We start from the raw sequence: 12070 nt of genomic DNA, 5'->3' as shown, positions 1-12070 counted from the left end.
TTGGCACGCCTCCGTTTGGACCACCACTCCCCGTTTTCAAGCACCTTCCCCTGTTACCACCCACAAACGCCTAATCCTGTCACTCAAATTAGCAGGCACTCGCTATTTTGCGAGCGCTCTATTTCCGACCGCAATGACTGGTTGGCGCATGCGCATTACGACCCATACGCATGCGCAGATGTGCGAACATCGCTCGGAGCGAACGAGCGGCCGCTTACGAGCGGCTCTGAATCAGGCCCTCATTTCTTTCACTTCCACGCCTTTATTTTATATCTTATTTAATTTTACTTTTATTTGGTTTAATCATTATATAATATTTATTTATATTTATATTTATTTTTATAATAATTAGTAGTGTGATTCATACTACACTATCATATGTGGGTGTATATATATACACACATGATCTTTTCACTAAATAGATTCAATCTTCCGTTTTTCCTTCTGCTAGTAATGATAAACAGGATTATTCCTCTTGTTTGCATATGCTAATTAGCCACGATTCTTCTCCTGGTCAAACAAGGAAGACCTATACTGATTGGCTTATAGATATGCCAATTATTATGTTCACCTATCAGTGGATGGACTTTTTCAACCCCGCTGATTGGCTCTGTGAAACGCCAGTCTCCTATGCAGTAATCTTATTGGTCACCGCCGGGATAAACCCGGAAATAGCATCAGTCTCGGCAGGCCACCCACTGAGAAAGCATCCAGCAAAACGCGCGTCTGGGTGACCACGCGGCATCCCCAGTGCACTGGGGCAGCCCCCTTTTTGGATGACCACCACGAGCAGCATCTAACCTCATCTATCAGGTATTCTGGGAAGAGTGCGGGAACGTGCTCCCCTTCTCTGTCCCTGCGCTGGTTCACTTCCATCAGGGAGCAGGAGGGATAGTACTCGGCACGGATTCCCTTCTCCTACACTTTTCTGTGTGATAGGGAAATCACAGGACCGCCCACTCACAGTTCACTGTGTATTGGACACACACTGTGAGAAACAGCACCCTGGAGAATCACCCTATTCTCCACACACTCCTACCTTCTACTTTTTCTCATATTTACACTATTTTAACTCTTTCATTTCTCTGCTAAGGCACTCTCATTAGCAAACACAGGAAGGTGTACCAGCACTGGTACTTACCAGGTTCACCTAGCCTAGTGTGTTTTGTATAACAGCAGATGCCTATGATCTTTCCCTCTATCTCCATGTATAGGGAGGGATCTGCTCACAGGGCGTCCTATGCATAAGTAAGATGCCCTGCAGCAGCCATTTCTGCCATACAAAGGTGGAGAGACTATTTATCTTATCTATCCTATCAATCAAGATACTTAAAATTCTCATTGCATTTTTTGACACAATCATATTTTGGAAGTGTCATCATTTTTGTTGAAGCTATCTTTGCTATATATGTGTAGATGAAAGATCTTTTTTTCCTTTTCCAAACAGAGAATAACACTGTATACCTGGTTATAACTGCCTGATGAGATTCAATATTGTTGAAATCATGACATATGTTCAGTAGATGATTTATTATATGTGATAACAGATTTTAAACTATGCAAATTCTGCACATATACATGGAATTTTGAATCTGTTACTACCCTTTGCTGCTCAATTCACCTGTCATTCTGAGATTCATCAACATAATTATGTATAGAGATATGGAAATGTATATTCAGTAATACAATGATGTGACATTCATTGATCTATATAATCCTACTCCTTTTATCAAACCTCTGCTGTATACGTATAACAGAAGTGGATTTGGTGTGGTGGTCAATCACGCTATTAGTAGAAGGAATAGAATCCTTCCTAATATTGATTATATCTTTTCATAATTTATGCCACTGGTCTAACTATATGGTGTCATTACTATCATGTTTGACTTACCATAATTAGGGATCCAAAGATTAGATATTTTGATGATCTCCCTACCTAAGTCAGTAAGTTTTTGATCTACTAGGTCTCATTGTGGCCAGATTGTTTATGTGTAATATTGTCCTTTGTATTTTTGTTTCTTTGTTCTTTGTTGTCTTTGTACAGATGTCTGTGCGGGCATCACATGGTTAACTATCTACATATGCTATTTTTTAGTGGCATACTATTAAAAGTTAAGTTTTAATTAAATAGGTAGGTTGAGTGCCCCACAAAAAGAGAGTATGTTTTATTTTATTTTTTGTACATACTCTAATTAACTCTCATGGGTGCACCTCCTTAAAAAGACTATCATACAAATATTGTTTTCCATCTCATGTAATTTGGAATATACCTACCTTCACACCAATTGTTTTCTGTGTTCACTATCTGTGCTTAGGATATCCCTTACCCCCTCTCCTCATTTGTTTCAATCTTTTCAGATTTATGTCTATCAGAAAGAAAGACACAAGGTCTGACTTTAACCTAGGATTAAGTATGGTTGCCAATATATAGTGATCTGATTTCAATAGACGGACAACCCTTGGATCCTGGTGAAGCAAATTAAGTGCTTGATCTACAAGTCTGACATACTTAGCACTCCTCTTTCAGTTTCTCCAGCTGCTTTTACAAAATTCTAATTAGGGGAATGACCTGACTCAAGCTGGCAGTGTCTGAACTAACTTCTCATGTGGCAAGTTCAAAGGGTTTGAAAACCTTGCACAACACGGAATTATTGTCCACTGGGCTTGGCTAAGGTGCAATCCCACTCCTCTCCCTATGTCATAGGCCGTAGTGTAGTCTTGGATGGCCTTTTGCTGCTCCTCTAGCCGCTGAAGCATATAGACAGAATTCCACCTAGTTACTACCTCTTGCATCAGCTGATGGCAGGGCAAATTCAACAGTTCTTGCTGGTTCTGCAATCTTTGACACGCAGTTGCTGAATGTCAAAGATTGGTAGAAATCTTTTGGCCACCGACAGCACCTCTTGCATGCCCCTGTCATTTTTTTAAAAGTTGCACCACCAAATTAATTGTGTGAGCAAAACATGGGATGTGTTCGAATTTGCCCACATGTAATGCTCGCACAATATTGCTGGCATTGTCAGAAATCACAAATCCAGAGGAGAGTCTAAGTGGGGTAAGCCATTTTGCAATGAGTTTTTCTAAGAGGTTCTCAGCAGTATGCCTCTTAGTGAAACCGGTGATACACAGAGTAGCCTGCCTCTGAATGAGCTGGCATTTGTTAGATGTTGCTGCTGCTGCTGTTTGCACTGTTGAAGGCAATACACCTACCCAGTGGGCTGTCACAGTCTTGTAATCTTTAGTTTGCCCTGTCCCACTTGTCCACATATCTGTGGTTAAGTGGACAGTGTTCACAATGGCATTTCAGAGGCCATTAATAAGATTTTTTTTAATGCCCTTGTACAGATTGGGAATTGCTATTCTAGAGAAGTGGAATCTAGAAGGGACATGGAAGCAGGGACACAGGACCTCCATTAAATGTGTAAAACCCACTGCATTAAAAGTGGATACTGGACACACATCTAATACCAGCATAGCTGTTGTGGCGTCAGTAATCCACTGTGCAGCTGGGTGTTTGCTGTCATACTTGTTCACTATTGCAAAGGATTGTTTGACAGTCAATTGTTTGGTTAAACTATAAGTAGTCTTCATCCTGGTCCCCTTCTGGATGAAGATCCACTCACAGCAACAGCAGCAGCAGGCATAGCACTCAAGGATCTTTCTGAGGAACCACAGACAGGAGAGGAGTCAGTTATTCTTATGGAATTGGATGCAGGACTACTTCCAATCATGAATGAGGATGTTGATGATAATGTAGGTGTTGGTGGTGGAGATTGCAGGTGCTTGGATCCAGATAGAAGAGAGCAGCTAGGTGACACTGGACTGATTGTTGTTAGTTTTTTTGTCCCCAAAGTTTCAGAATTTGAAATACCCTTTCCAATTTGATGAATGCACTGCAAGTGACATAACAGGGAGGAGGTTCCTAGATGGTTACAGTCCTTATCTCTACTCACTGTTGCATGGCAGTGGTTACAAATGACTTGGCAAAGGTTGTCTGGATTTGGGTGGAAATAATTCCACACATGAGAAGTGGATTTTTTGGTCCTTTGCCCAGGCATGGCAACAATAGGATTTTTCCCACCATGGGCAACAACTGTTGCCTAATTTACAGTTTTTACACAAACATCCTCACCATCAACATGCTCATCATCATTAACATAATCATCATCCTTGTTTTTATTGCCAACTACATAAATATCTTCCTCGTCCTCCTGGATTTCTACATCAGCATGTGGACTTGTGCTGCTCGTCCCCACATTTGCAGAGGGCACACAAATGGTGGAAGGAGGATCCTCTTCAAGTACAGTATTAGAAATGTCAGGCTCACACATGGCATCCGCGGACACACTTGGACTCTCCTCGGGGATCTGTGACTTTTCAGAGACAATTTAATTTTTTTTTGTACCTCTTCTACAAGCAGAAGTGCTTAAATCAACACAACTCAAACCACCAGTTATCAATAAAGGCCAATTCCTTCATGTAGTGAATGGCATATTGCCAATTTTTTATTTCCCTAAAGCTAATTTAGCTTTAGATTTTAGTTTTCTTTAACAAGTTAAAAGTTGATTTTACATGGCCTGACTTAATTCCTGGGGCATCATCCTTCATAGATGACATTGATGGCCTTGCATTGTCATCATGACTGCTGCAAGCAGCTACAAGACTGGTATGTGGATCCTGCTCTCCTGTCATGTGACTGTCCTCCATACTCACTGCAGTCTTACAGCAGTGTCACCAAGCAATTATAGCGCAGCTAAGTTGTGGCTAACGCACATGACCACACAAAAAAATATATATTTTTAAAACTGGAGAAGAGCAGCAGCCCCTTAATAAATGACACAGGCAGCACCTCTGCACAGCTATATTGCTGATAAGTGTGGCTAACGCACACACAAAAAGAAAAAAATAAACACTTTGAATTTATTTTATTTTTTTGGGCACTTGGGGGAAGAGCACCCCTGAACGATGCAGCAGCCCCTTGAAAAATGACATAGGCAGCAGCCCTGCACACCTACATTACTGATAATAAGTGTGGCTAATGCGCACAAACACACAAAGAATAAAAGAAACACTTTGATTTATTTATTTTGGAAGGGTGGCACTTGGGGGCAGAGCACCCCTGATTGAGGCAGCAGCCCCTTGATAAATGACATAGGCAGCACCCCTGTGCAGCTATGTTACTGATAATGAGTGTGGCTAATGCACACACACAAAGACAAAAATACACACTTTGATTTATTTATTATTTTGGGGGGGGCACTTGGGGGGAAAGCACCCCTGAACGAGGTAGCAGCCCCTTGATAAATGACACATGCAGCACCCCTGCACAGCTATGTTACTGATAATAAGTGTGGCTAATGCACACACAAAGAAAAAAATAAACACTGTTATTTATTTATTTTTATCTTTTTGGGCACTTGGGGGAGAGCTCCCCTGAATGAAGCATTAACCCCTCGATAAATGACACAGGCAGCACCTCTGCACAGCTACTTTGCTGATAATAAGTGTGGCTAATGCAGACACATACACAAATAAAAAAATAAGCACATTTATTTATTTAATTTTCTTTGGACACTTGTGGGAGAGCACCCCTGAACACAGCAGCTGCCCCTTGATAAATTACACAGGCAGCACCCCTGCACAGCTACGTTGCTGATAATAAATGTGGCTAATGCACACAAACACACAAAGAAAAAAAATAAACACTTTTATTTATTTATTTTTATTATTTTTTGGAGGGCACTTGGGGGAGAGCACGTCTGAATGGGGCTGCAGCCCCTTGATAAATGACACAGGCAGCACCCCTGCACAGCTACATTGCTAATAATAAATGTGGCTAACACACACACAAAGAAAAAATAAACACTTTGATTTACTTTTATTTTTGGGGGGAACACTTGGGGGAGAGCACCCCAGAACGAGGCAGCAGCCCCTGGAAAAATGACACAGGCAGCACCCCTGCACAGCTATGTTGCTGATTATAAGTGTGGCTAACGCACACACACACAAAGAAAAAAAAAACACTTTTATTTATTTATTTTTATTTTTGGGGGCACTTGGGGGGAGAGCACCCCTGAACAAGGCAGCAGCCCCTTGATAAATGACACAGGCAAAACCCCTGCACAGCTATGTTGCTGATAACAAGTGTGGCTAACGCACACACACACACATACAAAGAAAAAAATAAACACTTTGATTTATTTTTATTTTTTTGGGCACTTGGGGGGAGAGCACCCCTGAATGAGTCAGCAGTCCCTCGAAAACTTACACAGGCAGCACCCTTGCACAGCCATGTTGCTAATAAGTGTGGCTAACGTGCACACACACACCTAGAAAAAAACTTTATTTTTTTCACACTGGGGGTGAAGAGCACCCCTGATGGACAGAGCACCCCCTGGACAGCACAGCAGCACAGCCAGCCAACCCCTATGGACAACAACCAGCCAGCCCCTATGGACAGGACAACAGCCAGCCAGCCCCTATGGACAACAGTATTGATTCCTACCTATCGATTCCTACCTACCTATACACTCTAAAATAATTGTTGCTGTTTAGCGCTATGAGTCGCAAAAAGAAATAATTGCTTTCAGACTTTGATTGTGGTTCCAAAGCTCAAAAAGTTATTATTCAACATAAAAAACAGATAGTTACATGCTGTGATCTAAATACAATTAGCTTAAATAAATCATACAGACCCAAGGTACAGTCTTTACATATGCATGTGCTCTGGACTCAGATCCTGGCATCAAAGTAGAAACCTCCATAAACAGCAAAGCAAGAAGACTGGTATCTAGTTTCAGAGAGCCCACATATATACTCTTACAGAGATAGGCAATACAATAGAAAAGTTTGGCACGATTCCATTGTTTCTTCTTCCTGGTTCTTCTGTTACAGTATAGTTCATAGGTCAGTTTGAATGGTCACAATCCAGCCTCCAACAGCCCTTTGTGTCTATTTTCCCACTGCATAATAAATCTAAGCTGGCTACATTACAGAGTACATTTTAATGTTTAACTCTCTATGGTCCATAGTTTGCAGACACATGTTGCGATCTTCTCACCGATGATACCGGAAATCTGCAAAGACACAGTGGATCAGAACAACACCAAACACGGTCTGCTTACCATGTACTAAACCTTAGATATCAATTAACATTTATTTCACAACATTACTAATACTGAATAAACCTTGAATATTACACTTTAATGATAGGGAACCTTTTTATAAAAGTGTACAGTGTGTAAGTATTGGGGTATTGGGAAAAGATGTTAGTTAGCATTTTGCGACTATGTGTTTGTGGAGTACACTATGGTACATGTTTTGCAGGGTTGATCATTTTATATGTTTTAGTGACTGTCTGTATTTATATGATGAGGACTTTTAAAATCTTTCTATTGCGTGGGAATCGCACGACACTAAATAATAGCATCACTGTATGTACTTATAATGGGCGAGATTCGCTAAAATGGCGCTGGGCGGCCAGTCGCAAAATGGTGTTTCATTGCTATTCGCAAAATGGCGTAGTGCAGATTTAATTTTAAACCAATTCTGTCTCAGCCAATTAACCAGCTTCGACAGTCCACCCTTTGATAGCAAACAACATGCTATCATACTCTGATTTTAAAATAAATTTAGGCTTACATTATGACATATTATTTAATTTTATATTATGGGATGGCACAAGGTGTTTCTTAAACCATCAATAATGTGTCTCTAGGAGGGGACATAAAACTACCCTTATATGCACACCGCGGATCTTGGGAGATCATGGGAATGATGTGGGGATGCACCAATCCTATAAAGGAAGTCTTGAGGGGGAATAGGGACTTACATTAAGATGTTTTTAAATAACATTTTAATAACACATTTCATGCATGTCTAAATCTTATACATCATATGATGGTACCTTTTAGTTCAGGGTTGTAATGCAGTCCTACATTTACTTCAATATTCATATTGTTACTACTGACCACCATCATAATTTCATTCTTTTGGTTTACCTTATCTTTACATTTTCCACATTTCAACATATTAGGAACACACCTGACACATAAGCCAATTACCATGATAACAACCAAGTTCGGGAGGGTTCGGATCTCGGATATCCGAACCGGCTCATCTCTAGTACCTACCTATGGTAGGTATTTTGCCGATTCTAAAGCCCCTTGGGTAAATGGAAGTCGATTTCACATTTTTTTTATTTAAAAAAACTGTGATAAATCTCTTCTTCTGTATTAACACCTGCTGTTTGCTTCAAAGTATCTTTAAACAGGACTGACTCAACATAAGTATTGCAAAAACTTAAAGTCTTTCCAATTGGTAATGTAATCCTACTAAAACCAGCCACATCACCATTGCTTGCTACTGATGACATAACTCTAATTTTATGTGCTAGAGGTTATATGAAAATGCTAAACAGTCATTTAAGGTGCTCATTAGATGTAGAAAAAACATAACAATGAAGGTCCAAGGCGTCACTTTAAACCAAATGTACAGTTCATAGTCACAAAAAAATTGGTCACTTGTAGAAAACATATGTAGTCCTATTGTAATAAACTCTGTGCAAATAAAACACTGTGCAAAATATAGTGCCAAGAAATGTACACTAGTGCAAAGAAAAAGTGCTTAATTTAAAGTGCATCGTACAGCAGCATAATAAATAAATACTTGCAAAGTACTCCCATCGATAAAGTTCATAAATTCCACTGGGTGCCTTGTCTAAAAAAACATGTCAGTTTTTCTTAGATATCCAACAACTAGACCAGCACTCCAAACAAACTGTTAATATACCCGGGTACTCACCATTACAGCCAAGCCAGCGCACATACAATCTAAAACAGTGGGCGGCACTCGTGGGTTTTAAACAGCATCAAACTGGACTCACTCCCTTTACTCCAAGTTTTCAGAAATGTATTATTTCTTTTATAAATGATACAAATAATAAAGCGTGCTTACCTTATAAAGAATTTCACCAATGCGAGAACCATGCCAAACAGCATCACTGTCACTTACGGGGAAGTGCATGATGACATCACACACCAGAGGTGGGACCACACGTACAATGGACATTCCCCATCAGTTGCTAGGGAAACCTAAACAAAAAGTATCAATACCATCACCAATATTACACGGTATACAATAGCATATTTTAGTTAATCAATAATGCACAGATGTGTACATATGGTTCCGTCTCTGGCATTTGACATCATCGCACACATCCCCGAGAGTGACATGGATGCTGTTTGGCATGGTTCTCACATGGGTGAAATTCTTTATAAGCTAAGCACGCTTTATTATTTGTAGGAATGTGCGCTGACCTCAGTGTTTGTGGTTTTGGATCTGTATTTCCTTCAAGCTTTTGGTTCTGGATTTTATCTAAAAAATCATAAAAACAGCTGAAATCACATAATTTGGTTTGTTTTTGTTCCTACAGTATTATTACAGCAGTGGGTGGCACTAACATGTAGCAGTTCAGCTTTCAACATGGCGTAGAGTGGCACTGCAGTGGCAGACAGGATGGCTGTTTAATAAACTATAAAATTAAAAATGTCAGGCAGCAATGCCTCAAACAGCACATAATGCAAAGAAAAGAGATGCAAGATAGAATTGTCCTTGGGCCCTTCTAACCACCCTTATGTTGTATATAGTAAACAGGACATGCAGAGTTTAACAAAGCAATCACTTCAGCGACAGGGACTGAAAATTGTGGCTGAAGCAATTGGTTTGTTTGGACCCCCACAAAACAAGCCACCAATGGCCAGTGGACATTGCTGGCAATGATCTCTCCATGCATAAACTGGCTTTACAGAGGCAAGATGTTGTCGCCATCATCATCCGATTCCTCATCCTCATCAGCGTGTACATTATCTTCACACAATATTAATTCATTCATGCTGGAATCCACCATTACAACCTCAGGTGCCTCTGTCATTTTTTAATATAATTGGTGGTAAAGGTCTTCCTCGTGAAATTTGTAGTTAATTTCTATGAACATAATTTTTCCACATTTTGAGGAAATAGCCTGCAACGCCGATCGCTGACAAGGTTCCCGACTGTGCTGAAAACTCTTTCTGAGTACACACTGGAGGATGGGCAGCTCAAGTAAAGCAAAGCCAGTTTGTGCAAGGGCCTCCAAATTGTCTTTTTTCCTGCCAGTAGTGAAATTGACTCTCTGACATGCCTATTTGGATGCTATCTTTAAAATAGTCCTCAACTATTATTTGAATGGTAACTGTATCAGATGGAGTCATGGTAGAGGTCTCTTTAATTGTAGGAAATTCGTTTAGACCCAACCAGATGTCAAAACTTGGTTGTGTTGACTCATCTGCATCACTAGTGGGTCTTTTCTTGGGAAAGTTTAGTTTTTTCCTTGCATTTTTAAACAGTAAATTGTTTTTTTTTTAGAACTACTACTAGTAGTCTCCCTGGTCCCCTTCTAGGATGAAGATCCACTCCTAGCAGCAGCAGGCATAGCACTCAAGGATTCTTATGAGGAATCCATGATAGGGGAGGACTGATTTAGCCTTATTAAATTGTATGCAGGACTACTTCATGATTGAAGATATTGTTGATGAAGGTGTTGGTGGTGAAGATGCCAGGTGCTTGGATCTAGCAAAGAGTAGGGAGCAAGCAGATGCTGGACTTGTTGTTATGTAAATAGCCAAAGTTTCTGAATTTTTCAAACATGTTGGATGGATGCACTGTAGATGATGTAATAGGCAAGAGGTTCCTAGATGGTTAAGGTCCCTACCTCTACTTACTCTGGTATGACAATGTGTACAGATGGCTTGACAATTGTTTTCCAGATTTGGGTAGAAATTATTTCAAACATAAGAAGTGGATTTTTTTGTTTTATGCCCAGGCATGACAATGGGCTTTTCTTTATCATGGGCAACAACTGTTTCCACTGGGGCCTGATTTACACAAACAACATCCTCATCAACAACATCTTCATCATCAGCATCCTCATCATTGACATCTTTATTAGCGTCAGCTACACAAATATCCTCCTCATCCTGATGTACTTCCAGAGAAGCATCCTCGATTTCTATGTCAACATGTTGACTTGTGCTGCTCACCCCCACATTTGCACAGGACACAAGTGGTGGAAGGAGGTTCCTCTTCCTCTACAGTTTTTGAAAGGTCAGGCTCACACATGGCACCCGCCAACACACTTAGACTCTCCTTGGGGATTTGTGACATTTCTGACTGCACATTTGGTTCCTGTGCCTTAACGATTCAAATTTATTTGAAATGTCTACAGGAAGAAGGGCTTACATCATCATAAGAGGTAGAAACACCAGTCATAAATAAAGGCCAAGGCCTTAGCCTATCCTTGCCACTTCATGTGATGAAAGGAATATTGGCAATTTTATGTCTTTTTGCAGCTAACTTTCCCTTTGATGTTTTTTTCTTTACCACTGTAAAAGATTGGTTCTTTGATTTTAGATGCATTGACTTAAGCCCTGTATGCCCTTGGGCATTGGCTTTAGTAGATGATATAGACAGACTAGTATCGCCATGACTGGTGGCACTAGCAGCAGCTCCAGCATTAGTATGTGGTTCCTGCTCTCCTCTCAACTGATCGTGCCCCATAACAACAAACACAAATGAAGTGGGGTACAACACACACATCAATTTGTACCAATTTTAAATATTACACTGCAGTATCAATGACCTACAGTGTCACAATATTGTGACCTACAGTGTCACAAGATTTTTTTATGAATAAGAAAAGAATAACACACTGTGCTACCATTTAGTGTCACAAGACTTTTTATGAGTAAAACACTGCACTACCACTTACAGTGTCACAATATTTTTTATGAATAAGAAAAGAGTAACACACGACAGTGTCACAATATTGTTTATGAATAAGAATAAGACATTGCGCTACCACTTACAGTGTTACAATATTGTTTTATGAATAAGAAAAGAATAACACACTGCACTGCCACTTACAGTTTCTCAATATTTTTTATGAATAAGAAAAGAATAACACACTTTGCTACAACTTACAGTATCAAATTATTTTTTATGAATTAGAATAACACACTGCGCTATGACTTAT

General features: G+C 40.0%; 1 long non-coding RNA gene across 1 annotated transcript in view; it reads left to right on the top strand.

The window, feature by feature from the left end:
- Positions 1–670: 670 nt before the first annotated feature.
- The window catches only part of LOC148517825 (uncharacterized), a 62694-nt gene continuing 51294 nt past the window's right edge, over positions 671–12070 (top strand). Inside the window, exon 1 of the long non-coding RNA XR_015879249.1 lies at positions 671–813. This is a non-coding gene — a long non-coding RNA (uncharacterized LOC148517825). The remainder of the gene's footprint in view (positions 814–12070) is intronic.

Source organism: Taudactylus pleione, unplaced genomic scaffold (genome assembly GCF_031769625.1).
Source record: "Taudactylus pleione unplaced genomic scaffold, aTauple2 ptg000208l, whole genome shotgun sequence".
NCBI classification, from domain to species: Eukaryota; Metazoa; Chordata; class Amphibia; order Anura; family Myobatrachidae; genus Taudactylus; species Taudactylus pleione.
Note: the sequence above shows the minus strand (reverse complement) of the source record. Positions and strands in the feature narration are given on the sequence as shown.